Source organism: Hippopotamus amphibius, chromosome 6, assembly GCF_030028045.1.
Source record: "Hippopotamus amphibius kiboko isolate mHipAmp2 chromosome 6, mHipAmp2.hap2, whole genome shotgun sequence".
Classification (NCBI taxonomy): Eukaryota; Metazoa; Chordata; class Mammalia; order Artiodactyla; family Hippopotamidae; genus Hippopotamus; species Hippopotamus amphibius.
In genome coordinates, this window is record NC_080191.1 from 118,590,470 (window position 1) to 118,604,480 (window position 14,011).

General features: G+C 53.0%; 1 protein-coding gene across 1 annotated transcript in view; it reads left to right on the top strand.

The window, feature by feature from the left end:
- Positions 1-3,384: 3,384 nt before the first annotated feature.
- MRAS (muscle RAS oncogene homolog) overlaps positions 3,385-14,011 on the top strand; it is a 58,331-nt gene continuing 47,704 nt past the window's right edge. The window contains exon 1 of the mRNA XM_057740116.1: positions 3,385-3,577. The gene's annotated coding sequence lies outside the window, so the exon portion shown is untranslated. The remainder of the gene's footprint in view (positions 3,578-14,011) is intronic.

Genomic DNA, 14,011 nt, shown 5'->3' on the forward strand with positions numbered 1-14,011 from the left:
ACAGAAGAAAGGTCAGCTGAGGGGGAAGAACAGGCCTGGGGGTGGGGTGAGGCTCTTCTGTAACCCATGGTTGGTGTTCCAGGGTCAGCAAAAGATTAATTCCAGCCACAGGCCTGAAGAGACTGGGACTGGGATGAGTGCTAGTGTTTTCTTCACCTTCTCCCTGCTTTCCCAACACCAACACACACACACACACACACACACACACACACACACACACACACAGAGAACTGACCGGCTGACCTACCCACCGAGGCCACCAGATGTAGGGGAAAGAGTGGAGGCTCTGTGTCGGAAGGCCCTGACTCTCAGTCCACTGTCTGGGTGGGGCTGGCCTCCTTATGTCTAAAGCAGGGCCGGTGAGACCTTCTGCCCGAGTCCTTGGGAGAGGCGCAGACCCATCGTTGTGCCCATGTCTGGCACGCTGTGAGTGCTCCGGAGCCCAGAGCTGCTTGAACCCCCAGGGGCCACACTGGGGCAGGGAGTTCTGGAGGAAGGTTGTGCCACAATGACCTGGCTGGCTTCTGGCCCTGAAATCCGCAAGCCCCCCAGGTTTGCCAACTGAACCCTGGACGCCAGCTTGGGTCTGCTGTGAGGCATGGCACTCAGCAAGGCTCGGGTAGAGAGGTAGGCACAGGACGCACTGCAGTGCATCAGACACGCTTGCTCTTGTTGCTGAGCAGGGAAGTCCTACTCTGGGTCACAGCTCTGATCTTTGCCCCATTCCAGGAACTGTCTCCTGACTCTGTGGCTGGCCTTGGACCTCAGAGCCTGAAACTTGGGCCTGAGTCTGGCCTTCGATCATGCCCCATGCACACCTGGTCAGCTGTGGGGATCTCCTGGAGTTTGGGGAAGGATTTCAGCTCAGTCATACCTCAAGCCTATAAAGTTTTCTCCCTCCCTCCTCAGCCTAGCTGATTGGCCTTTGTCCATCAAGGCCTGACTCCATTATCACCTCTCATAAAAAATCTGCCCTGGGCACTTGCCTCTCCCCACATGGGGTTACGTGCCCCTCTTCTGGGCTCCCTCAGCCTCCAGTGTCTCTCAATTCCGTACCACTTACCCCTCCGCTGGTGTCTGAGTTTGCTTGGAGGTAGGACTCTGCACAGCACCGGCACATAGTAGGTGCTCTGGCAGTATTTACTGAATGAATGAACCATCAATCCCAGGCCTCACTTTTCTGCTCAGTGGCCCTGTTCTCTAAAGCTCCTATTTGCCAGTAGCTGAGCCCTGATAAAGGGCTCAAAGAGCAGAGGAGGCAGCCCAAACAGGGCAAGCGCCCTTTGGTGAGACCCCAGCCACAACCTTCAGGGTCTAATCTCACCGTTAGAGAATCCCAGGTACTTGTGTGTGATTACAAGCTGGTTAAGTTCCATTTCTAAGGGAAACAAATTATTAAAGATTTGTGTATGAAAGTGGTATAAAGACAAACCTTTGACCTGTGTGCAGACGTCGTCTCAGCTCAAGCTGAGACAACTGGGACACACAGGCCCGTGCCTGCCTCCCCCAAGGCCTGTGGTAAATGGAAGGGCAAGGAATAGGCAGGTTCCAGAACAAGACCAGCCAGTCAGGATGAACATTTGTCCCTCAAGCCCCCTCCTCAACCAGTTCTTTTACTCCCTACCGAGATGAGATACTCTTGCTGGCACCCAAACCCTTCTCTCTGCCATGGGGACTCCAGGGGTCCGTGGGGCCTTCAGAACAGCAGGTGGGAGTGGGTGCAGGGGGCACGAAAGCTCTCACCAAATGCCTGCTTGGGTACCTGGGATGCCAATCGAAACCTGCATCAGACTGGGTGCCCCAGCGTGGCATGAAGGACTCAGGGTAGGCAAGTTTCCTGAGGCCTGTGGGGTGGGTGAAGCTCTCAAAATGATAAGGGAATGAGTTCCCCAGATGTATGTGTAAAGCTGGTTCCAAGTCATCGTCAAGGTCCATCTACAAAAAAGAACATCCTCAAAAATGACGCTGATAATCAAAACTACGAGATACCACCCCCTCACCACTAGGATGTCCATAATCAAAAGGAGATGATAATAAGTGTTGGTGAGGACGTGGAGACGTGGAACTCTCATACATTGTGGGTCAGAATACAAAATAGCACAGCTGCTTTGGAAAACAGTTTGGGGGGTTCCTCAAAATGTTAAACATAGTTAGCATATGACCCACAAGTCTACTCACAGGTATTGATATATACCCAAGAGAAATGAAACCGTATGTTCATACAAAGACTTGTACACGAATGTTCATAGCAGCTTTATTCATAATAGCCCCAAAGTACAAACAGTCTAGCTGTCCCTCAGCTGATGAAAGATAAACAAAATGTGTTGTAGCCACACAATGGAATGCTATTCAGCCACGGAAAAGAGTGAAGTATTTCTACATGCTGCAACGTGGATGAACCTTGAAAACATCCTGCGAAGTGAAGTAAGCTGGGTCACAAAAGACCACATGTGTGATTCCACTTTCATGAAATGTCCCGAGTAGGCAAATCAATAGAGACAGAAAGTAGATGAGTGGTTTCCAGGGGCAGGGAGGAGGCGGGCAATGGGGAGTGACTGCAAATGGGTTCGTTTTGTTTGTTTGTTTGTTTGGGGGAGGGTATGAAAATGATCTGGAATTAGGTAATGGTGATGGTTGCACGACGTTGTGAATATACTAAAATCCGCTGCACTGTCCACTTTAAAAGCTGGAATTTTATGGTATGTGAATTATATCTCAGTTTCTAAGATAAGGAAAAAATGACGCCGATGGAGAGGAGTTAGCGGAACTGAAACAATGAGATGGATCGCGAGTGTCGCCTGTCCCTGTCCGTCGCCTCCATCTGAACGAACTTTAGGCCCAGGAACCGGGCACCGAGAGGGCCTGCGGGAAGCGACTCTGGGGTCTGGATCTAGGAAGAAACACGGCCCGGGATTCGAAGGGAACACAGTTAAGGTGGCGGCCCGGGGTCGCCTACGACGGGGTAGGCGTCTGCAGCCTCCGTAGGTGGCCGGGCGCGAGCGGAGATTTCAAGGCTGGAGCGCAGAGGCTCTTAAAGAGGCCGGGCGAATTGCCATCCGGCGTCTACCTCATAGCCAGCTCTGCGGCGCCGAGGGTCGCACCCGGTAAGTGCGCGGGGCCGGGGGTGGGGTGGGGGGTGGCGGCGGCGCCCGCCGGGTTCCGCGGCCGGGTCCTCGCACCCTGCCGGGTCCGGAGCGCTCGGCGCGGGTGGCCTGACCCCTGCGGGCCGCGCGTCCCGGGAATCTGGGGCCCGCGGGGGCGGCAGGGTCGCGGCGCCGGGCCCGCCCCCCGTAGTGCCCGCGGCGGCGGCGCTCTATTTTTAGCAGGCGCTGTTGCAATATAAGGAATGCGCGGCGCGCCGGGCTCCCGGGGCGCGCGCGGGCTGCGCGGTCGCTTTAAGGAGGCGCCGGGGCGGGGACGGGCCGGAGCGGCCGGCAGGCCGCGGGCCGGGAGCCGCCAGTCCGGGAGCCGCCAGTCCGGCTGCCGCTGGGCCCGGCGGGCGCGGCGCTGCCTTTTCGCCGGCGCGGGCATGGAGGAGGCGGCCTGAGGCCGGAGCTGAGCCAGGCTGCAGCGCGCGGTGAGCGGTCGGCGCTGGCCGGGAGGGGAGCGGACCCGGCCGGGCGCTTTGTTCCGGGCGGGAGGTGTGGCCGCCCCGGGCCCGGCCGCGCTCGGGGGGCTGGCGAGGGTGGCCTTCTGCGCCCACCGCAGGTCCAGCTTCACGGTGTGCGATCGAGAAGTCGGCGACGATCGACACCCCAGTGAAAAGGGCCTGCCCACCGTCCCAAAAGCCGCTTTCGTGGTAACCGCCCATGGGTTCCTTGTCTGCCCTGGCGAGAACCCGCGGGGAGGTGGGCGGCGGGACTCGGGGGGGTGGGGGTGGGGGGCTCTTTCTCCTTTTAAAATGGCGTTAACGAGGGCAGGGATCCAACGAGAGAGTTGTCAGATTCATCTGAATGATAAAAAGCAGACTGCTTCGTAAACAATACTTTGCTGCCCCCGGGGCTTGGGGCTCTAGTCAAAATCGGGGCCCGGCTTATTCATTGACGGGACCTGCAGGGGCGCCCACCGCGTGTGGGGCACAGTGCCAGTTCCTGCGCCGCGGGGAACGTAGGGGTGCACAGTGAGCGACAGCCCAGCGTGGTCGGCACTGGGATCGGGGAAGCGCGGGGGCTGTGGGAGCAGACACCGTGGAAGGTCAGGGAAGGCCTCCTAGAGGAGGGGATGCCTGGCAGGAGCATGGGCCCTGGACACCCGATTAGACTCTGTGGCTGGAGCTGAGGTCTGTGCTGGCCGGGCCAGAGCCCAGTCTGGAGAGGTGGATAAGGACCACTTCATCCGGCCCTGATCCCCGAGCTCTGGATTGCCTCTCCTCCCCTACCAGCCCCTACTCCTAGCAAGCCTTCTTGGGCTAGAATGGTTCTTGCCCCTCCAGGACTCACACTCTATCCAGGACCTGACCAGAGAGGGTGACTGACAAGGCTTGGAATTATGGCTTCAAAAGAGTGATTTCCCTGGCAGCAGGAATGATAAGGAAGTCTGAGTTAAAAGCCCTGAAATTCCACTGTAATAATAGCTGCCGGCAGGATTTACAGAGACCGGGCACTGACGGGGATATGCTTGCTCATCATTTGACAAGACTCCTCCAGAAGGGTTTTATTATTACCCCATATGCAGATGGGGAACAGGGGCTAGAAAGAGTAACTTGCACAAGATCATATCTAGGGACCATGCTGTAGACCCTACAGCTCTTCAGGCCCCTCTTGTGAGGGTCTGGCTGACCTGGCTTCAAGGCTCCAGGTGCAGCTGGTGTTAGGCTTTGGCTCTATTGCCTTTCACTGGTTGGTTGACGTGTGGGGTGGTGAGCTGCTGGTATTAATAACTGACACGTGTCAGGGGCATTGCCGTGAACAAAACACTTTCGCCAAGAGTCTTAGAGTTTCTCCTGCCTCTCTACCCAGGAAAGAAACTTGAGCTGGCTAACATTTTTGTAAATCTCCTAAATTCCTGTAAATCGCCTGTCCCTGCTGACTGGGGCCGAAACTGTTTCAGGTCATGGTTTTGACCCCCCCCCCCCACCCCCTCTGTCTGTTCTCACTCCCAGCAGCCAATTAGCTTTTGTCTGTGGTTCAGGGTGTAGTTTGTCCTTTCTCTGCTGGGTCAGGAGGCTTGGAGCTTTGATGCTTTGGGGTTTTCGAGGCTGCAGGGTCTGCCAGCCTCCTTGGGGGTGGGGGTGGGGGTTGTGTAAGCTGGTGCTCGACTAGAAACTGCCTCGCTCCCCCACCTCAACATTTCCTTTTGGGTGGTTGGGGGTGGTCAAGACCCTCTGCTGAACCCTGGTGAGGTAAGTGACAGTCTTCCAGGGCTGCCAGCTCTGTGTGTATGTGCCACTACTTATGTTTTCATCTACCTAAGACGTCTTTGCGACAGGTATAAATTTTATTAGCTCTAACCACAGGCATTTCACACTTTCAGTTGATCTGAGCTGCTTAGAGAGACAAGTCCATTATCCCTGGGGGTGGTTTCTGAGCTTGAGTGAGCACCTGGAACCAGGGGGGACCTCTGGGCTCTAATGAACTGAACTAGCTCCTGAGGTGCATGGTTCTAACAGCAGCCTAATTCACATGTTGACCAGCCTGCTGGATCAAGTGACTTCTCGGGGAAATGTGAGCTCCATTTTATATTTCCCATCTGGTGCCATCATTGTCTACCAATGAATGCCCCCATATGGAGTGTGCCTCCCTGCAAGCAATTGAAAACACACCTGCTCATGGGCATCATGTAGTTTACACAAACCATACGCATGTGAGCTAATTGGGAACACGTTTTTGTGCAAAGTAGGGTTGTTCTCAAGTGTCCAAGAGTATGCATTGCGTTCCAGAGGCTCTGTACTTGCCAGGCCCGGGGCAGGTATCTGGCTGGCTAGAAGGTGCAGTTACCTTTGTCTGCGGATGGGAGAAAGGAAGGAGCTGGGTGAGCTCCCCATGCCCTGGGCATCTGGCAGTTAGCATGGTCTAGAGGCTGAGCAGAGAGGTCGAGCTTTGCGAGGAATTTTGTTGGTGGACTCTGAGGCTTTGCCACCCCTCACAGTCTTGGGTGATGCCACTGGGCCCTGTGGTACTGGATCAGTGGAGATGCTTTTGGCTGCAAATAACATAACCCAAGTAATAGTGGATTAAGGAGAGCTTAGATCTCCCAAAGATGGTCGCAGCTCTTGTGAAGTCTCTGAACACAGGAATGGGAAATTAGTGCCACTTCCAGCAAGTTCTTGCGTGGGACAGGCAGCCAAGAAGGCTGAGTGTTCAGAGCAATGGTTTTTAGCTTCTTGGGCCACTGCGTCTTTAATGTGCCAGTGAGAAGCCTGAGAAAAGTTCTTTGGATGTATAAAGTTGGGCATAGAGTTTGGGAGATTTGTGGATCTCTGAAAACAAGCCCTGGATCCCAGGGTAGATCCCCTGCTTCAGTAGTCTTCACTGAGGACCTGCCCGGGGGCTCTGCCCCCCCAGCCAGGCCAGCGGGCTGTCATGATAGAGCTGGTGTCAAGAGTGGAAGCAGAGTGGGACGGATGTCAGTTCTCAGCTTGTGGGTGGAAATCCATGTAGTCAGCCAGTGGGTCTGTCTTGTGGAACTCTGACTGAGAGGGCAGTGCTGCCACCTCCTGCTTCAGACAGCAGAGGACGTTGTCAAGGCTGAGGTGACAACCACAGTGCACTCCTCAGTGTCTGCCATGCATCCCTTAGTGCCCATTTCCAGTCTTCTAGGTAGCGTTCCTGCTGCACGTAATGAGGCCAGTCCCACCTGTTCTGAGACTCTTGCGGCCCTCCACTGAGCCCCATCACTGAGCCAAGGGCCTGTAGCCCATTGGCATGATCGAAGGCAGCTTTCTGCAGCCATCCTCCTTGTAGGGGTCATGAAGTAGCAATGTGTATTTAGCTTTTTAATGTCCCTATCATTGTCCATTAGTGTTTTTGATAGCTTTACTTGGTGGAACCTGCTGATGGCCAGATGGCCAAATGACAGTATGGGTCATCATTGGTTGTGAGGTGACATTCAGGGTCTCAGAGGGGCATATTTTCATCTACAGAGCCTGGCATCTGGCCAGCTAGATGGATAAAACATCGTGATTTGGATCTGGGTTGTGTTGCTAATGAGATTTTGGGCAGTACCAGGAAGGGATTTGGCTGTGTGGCATGTGCCAGTAGAAGGAGGGAGGGGGAGATGGAGAGTTCTGTGCTCTGATTCGGGTCCTCTGTGACCCAGTAGGGCCTTGGGAGCGTCCTAGTGCTGCGGGGGCCCAGGCTCCATCTGCGACTTCTCTACCCTGCCCTCAGGGTTGTCAGGGGGATTAGATGAAACACACAGATGAGAACATGCTTGGGAGATCAGGAAGAGCCTTCAGAATTAAGAGCTTATCAGTATTCAAGCACCCTTCAGATAACAGAATCATAAACCCAGAAGGGGCCCCTGGAGCACATTTAGTCTCAATTCAGACCCAGGAGAGCACGCTGCTCAAAATGGTGAGGTGGATGGTTTTAGGTGGGACACATTTTAATAGTTAGATATATACTTATTTGTGTGTATTATAAAAATACAGGCATGACATCACACCCATTCTTTTTTAAATGGCTGTTTTGCTCAGATTAAGGTTAAGTAAGGATTTTAAGTTAAAAAGTATGGTGATTTTAAGGCAAAAATTAAGCCAGTAACAGCTCAGCCCAAATGGGAAAGTGACTCCTTGAGTAGAGGCTGAGAAACTTTCAGTGGGGTGTCCCTCCAATGCAGTCTGTGAGGGGCGGGTCTTAGCTGGACCCTTCTAGGGAGAGGGAGCTTGCCACCCCTCAAATCAGTTTACCCCATTTGGGGATTCACTCATCCTTGCAAAGTTCTTTCCTTTCTCCCCTTAACTTGTCCCGCTGGATCTGTGCTACGTGAAGCTTGACAATCATGCTTTTCTCCAGCACTGCTTTCTCTAACTGCTCCTCAGTTGGCATAGCTTAAAGACAGCCTCTCTGGCTGTCTACCCTCTCTTCCTTCCCTTCCGCCCGTGAAGACTTGTGGGCTGGGCTGGGGTAGGTGCTCTGCATTGGCCATCTCTAAGCCTCACAGCAGTTTTGCTGTTAGCCTTTTACAGATGTGGAAACGGGGGCTCAGGGTGGTTAAGCAGGCACCCCCACGGCCATGGCCTGAGAGGAGCAGAGCCTGGAAGAAGTCTCACCAAGGTCTGTCTCATCCCGGAGCACATGCTCCATCTGTTACTCAGTGCTGCTCCCAGGACTGATGACTTTGGTCCTTTGACACGTCCCTTCTCTCCTGGTGCTTGTGGGACATGGCCCACGGGGGTCTGGCCATATATAATCAGTGCTGCAGTGGAGTGAAGGCCTTGTGAGGAGAGGGGACGGAGCAGCTCACGCAGAAGCCAGGGAGCTGCAGGTGTGGCTGGTTGGCAAGAGAGGCCGAGGGAGCCTAGACGGCAGTGGTTTTCCCTGACTCTCAATAATCTCGCTGTCAGCCAGGAACCTCTCCATCATTTGTGCACTTGATATATTTTTTAATTTTCAAAAATATAAAGAGATGAAGGATAATATATAACAAGCACCACGTACCCATTACCCCAAATGAGCAGATGCAACCCTTTTGTCTCTGCTTGATCCCTTCTGTGGTCACAGCAGGGCTTCCGCGCATCCCTGGTCAGGAGGCCTGGCTGGCTGGCCCTGCCCTCAGCCTCTGGCCAGCTTTTGGAGCCTCACTCCCGAGTCTCCATGTCTCAGCTCTTTTAGCTCCACGTCCCCAGTGAATTCGGTGAAAATGCCACCTGGGTCTCCATCGAGGTTGTCGATAGATCCTTTTGCTGCCTGAACTCACACCGGGGAGGAATGAGTGTGCATTTTTTTCAAAAAGTTCCTCTACCCACACACATACTTGCCTTGACCACTGTGGGTTCAGGCCAGGCTGTGGAGCATCGTTTAGTCACAGCTGCCTAAACTGAACTGTAATTTAAATGGTAAATATATATATATTTGGACAAGAGAGGAAAAAAACAAACAACATGACTTTCTTTTTATAATTAGGTGGCAACGATTTGTTAAGCTGCTCATCTTCAACAATCTTGAGCAAAATACATCTTATGTTCTAAAGTACAGGACTACTTTACAGGAAGGAAGACCAGAGTCCAATGTAGTGCCTTTTTAACCCCTAACGTGGCCTTGCCAGCTCTCCCTTTCCTCGGCTTTCCCAGAAAGAAGGTGCCCCAGATGCCTGGTCCTGGGTCCTCCTCTCTGCCAAGCTCTCCAGCTGCCGAAGGGGAAGCTCTCCATGATGACAGGAGATAGGAGATGGCTCACCCAACTGTTTGCAGCCTCCTCCTTCCCGCCCCCAACTGACTCCTGAGCTGGAGCCTGATGTGGCCCATTTGCACGTAGCTTGGGCTTGAGTTAGGACGATTAGCAAAGCACCACTTTTAAAGCTGTGCGGAAAAGATAAAAAACCTGGAAAAACCTTGCATACCCAGGCAGATTCCATTTTCAAGGAGTCAGGGAGTTCACATTGGGGACAGAGATTTGAACTAGTTTTGTAATAGAACACAGAGACCTGGGGTGGTCCCCAAGTTTTCTTTACTAAGTGGTGAGAATGAGTTGAAATGGTTTTTGTCCCTAAGTTGCCAGCAAAGGATAACATGCCTGTGTCCTTTCCCCTGACCTGATGGAGTTGCTGCAAAAGCCAGCAAAGGCTGGGAGCCCAAAGACCTCAGGAGGACCTGCTTTGTGGATGGTTGCCTTGCGATAGGAGCAGTCAGAGACTGTGCCAGTGAGGGCAGTTAGGCATATTCTAAAGCAAATACCTATTTGTTTATGCAAAAATACACATACATGTTATGTTGATGGCCTACCCTTTTTTTTTTATTAGCTGTGTTGGGTCTTTGTTGCTGCACGCAGGCTTTCCCTAGTTGCGGCGAGCAGGGGCCACTCTTCATTGTGGTGCGCGGGCTCCTCATTGCAGTGACTTCTCTTGTTTGCCACGGGCTCTAGGTGCATGGGCTTCAGTAGTTGCGGCACACGGGCTCAGTAGTTGCGGCTCACGGGCTCTAGAGTGCAGGCTCGATAGTTGTGGTGCACAGGCTTAGTTGCTCCGCGGCATGTGGGATCTTCCCGGAGCAGGGATCGAACCCATGTCCCCTGCATTGGCAGGCGGATTCTTAACCACTGCGCCACCTAGGAAGTCCCTGATGGCCTACTTTTTAAAGAAAAGTTTTGGTTTAAAAAGAATGTGCTAAAAAAAAAAAAAAATCCCACCACCTGTGAGGTCCAGATGGGGCTGCTCAGCCTCTGAGAACCTTGCTTTCTTCATCTGCATAATCACAACCATGTGACACCCCTTTGGTTCCACATGGGTTCTGGCATTTGATCAAGGGTGATATGGAATTATTTTCTGAGCAGTTTATGTGTTTATATGCCTTCACAACCAGATTCTGAGTTCTTGGCAACAGCGATGCTGTTCAGCCCTTTTTGTATTCCTTGGTGTTATACACACTTAAGATACTTTTCAAATGATATTGAGAAAGTGGACACAGCTGGCTTGCCCTGAGGAGGCCCAATAGGGATAAATCCTTGTCACTAGAGGCCTGAGCTTGAAGACTGCTATGTGTACGGCTCAACTCTGCATTAGGACACCCCTGCTAACGCTGAACTAATCCAAGGAAACTGCCTTTCTAAAGGATCAGAGAAACGGAAAGGATATCTCACACAACAGCATTTAGAACCACACCCTGATCCACGTATGGAAACCAAGGATTCTGACTCGGGAAGTCTGGGCCCCAGCTTGCATCTGAGAAGCAGAGGGAAGAGGGTCATGAATTTCCCCTAGGCTGTGCCAGCTGAAAATTAGCACTTGCCTTCTGCCTCCACAAGGAACAGGTCACTAGCCACTGCAGCCACTGACCACCGACATCCCCTGGGAGGTGCTCAGGGCTGAGATCAGGAATGAGGCACTCTGTGCTCTGGGAAACACTGGCAGAACAGGTCTTCAGACAGTTAGATATTTTCAGGAGAAAATTTTATGAGCCCAAATTCTTGCATTCCATCATGTCTAGAAAAGCAGTGAAATCATTAACGGTGACATCGGCTCCTTGTAACTAGCAGCAAGCCTCTTCCCAAATGTGTGCCTGACTGCATGTACCCCCTTCACTAAAGTCCTCTGTAACACTGACCGTCCCCCTACCTCTTTGGAGCAGTTCCTCAGAGCTCTCTGGAATGCTGTCTCCCAGGCTATAGTCCTCATTTTGCATCAAATAGAACTTAACTCATACACACACACAAAAATCTGCTATACATACTATGTGTTAGGCTGCCCCTAGCATCCTCACTGCCCAGATTAAAAGTAAAAATATTTGTGGGGCTGTGTGGAGATTGCTGAAGATGTGCTGGGGTGGGGAGGCTCACCTTCCCCTTAGGGCTGACCATTTCTGAGAGGGCCTGGGGACAGGTTCTTGCCTCCCCAAAGCATTAATATATTCATTTCAAGAGCAAAATTTGTTTTAACTCAGTTCTGGGTTTTTTTTCTTCTTCTTTTTAGGCTTTAGAACTTGAATACACGTTCTTGAAAATTCCCCCTTTTAGATGATCCCCACACTCACCCCTTTATATTTTAATTCCACTGGGAATGGAGGTCCCGAGGAAGAGGCAGAGGCAAACGCATCTTTCTTGGTGGGTACCATTCTCTCACAAAGAGGCTCAGCAGCCCCAAAATAGCGTCCATCATGTTCTTCTTTCAATGCCTGCCTTATTGTAACTGGAGATGATGGAAAAGGGTGGAGTCGTGGTGCCAAAGCCTTGGGGGCGTATATTAAAAAATAACTCCTGTGTAATATGTCTTCTCAGTGGTCCCTCCACACCCACATTCTTAAGGTTGAAATTCCCCCGGGCGGCAGAGTCAGGAAGGCCTCGTACTCCTCACACCCATTCTCTTCCCGAAAAGGAAGTCAGGCCCCCGGGTGCTCTGCTGGTGCTCCTGAGGAGCTAAGGTCAGCTAGCATCAGAGCCTTCCCAGCCACCCTCACTCAGTGACCCCCCTGGCCCCGCCCGCCCGCCCGCAGTGGCTGGAGTCCACTTATCTGGGGCTGGGTGGGTGTTTCCTGCATGTCTGAGATTTTAAGGAGGAAATCAAAATAAAGAAACAAAGCCTTTGTTTCACTTCTGGGCTCAAACTGGGGACGGCTGGAGGGATGGAAAGGGGGATCGGGAGCAGGTCACTTGGCACTTCCACAAAATAACCATTCTAATAAAGCATTTAACAGGGGCTTTTTTCTCCTGAGGGCTGGTGTGCATGGATGGATGGGGAAGCTGGGCGGAGGCTGGGAAAGCCTCTGTGTGGAAGGAGGAAGGCAAGGGCCCTGGGCAGGGTCTGGGGCCGGCAGGGTCTGGGGCCAGCAGTGGTCGGCAGCCAGAGAGTCCCCAGGGAACCTCAGCCCTCCCTCCCTTCTCAGAAGACCCACAGGAGAGTCGGAATGGGCCCAGGCTGCAGGCCAGGGGGCCTGCCTGCTGAGTCTCTGCCCCCCGACCTGTCCTCTGTGTGACCTTGGGCAAGTCCCCATCTGCTGTGGGCCTCCTCAGTGGCATCTGTAATAGAGACACCGCTGTCCCAGCCACCCCCTGCCCCCCTTTCTCCTCTAGTCCAGTTATGCTGTGCCAGGCCCTCGTCCCATACACGTGGAAATGGAGAGGTGCTCTCCCCAGTAGTTCTTCATTCTTCCCCAAAGACCTTCTCCCTGTGGAAGTTCCCTGAGCGCATCATTTATTTTTCTTTGAAGATTACCCAATCATTGATGGAAGCCCTCCCCATCTGTAGTATTTCTGGGGATGGCAGGGTGGGGACCATGCCCACAGGCCATCTGAGCTCCGGGGTCCACTGCCACACGTCGCGTGGGTACTGTAGGCGTGGCTTCCTCATTCCCTAAGCCCCTCTGAGCCACGGCTGTTGTATGTAACAGGCTCTCACCAACGGCCTATGGGAAAGGGGGCTTGCCCATAGCTTAGAACAGGGCAGAAGATAAAACTGGGCGTCAGACGCCCTCCCCTTGCCTGCTCACTCCTTGGAGACTTTCTCCCTGGCTCTCTGTCTCTTTAAGCCTAGTTGGCTGCCATTTTCCAGGGACCAATTTTCCTGGACACTTTCCCCCAGAACTTCTGAAAACTCCCAATTTCCATTACTTTTGACTAGAGAGGAATAATGACATGGAGATGCGGCTGGGAGCCTACCCTTTTCCTCGTGAAAAGAGCCAATAAAGAGCTTGTCTGAGCAAGAGGCATGCACCGCAGACCTCCACCATGACCTTCGGCAGGAACCACAGCAGGAGCTGTGGCATTGCTTCTGTCACTGTTCCAAGCCGGGTCAGAGTCTTAAGTCAGACCTTCTTTCCCAATGACCAGAGCAAACTCAAGTATTCTTCTTTTTTCCTTTGTGTTACGACAGTGTGCGGAGTAGCTGTGAGCATTAGAGCTGATGTAGATCAAGATATTTATTGAGCATCTTCTTGGTGCCAGGCATGTGCTGGGCTGCGGAGAATAAACTGGAGAGTGGGCCCTGCCCTCCTGGAGCTGACAGTCTGGTGGGGAAGATGCGTTACATCATGAACAATTCAGCAAGTGAGTGTAAGCATGCAGAGTGCTGTCGGGACAGACAGCTGGGTGTCTTGGGAGGTGGAGCAGTGACCTCACCTAGTCCGAGGCGCTAGTCAGGGACGTATAGGTGAGTGCTTAGCACGTGGTCAGGACCTGATAAACAGGCATTCTAACGATCAGCCCCGGCAGCGGGACTCAGCCTGATTCCACCAAAGATCGTTTGGCACAGAGAGGTTTATACGTAATTTGTCCAAGGTCACCCAGCTAGTAAGTGGCACAGCCGGGATGCGCAGCTGTGCCGTTGGACTCACTTCCGTGCTCCTAACATCTTCTCTGCCTCCAGCTTTACCCCACTGGGCTCGTCCCCATCCTGTGGGACGTAGATCTGCAGTTTCTCCCTT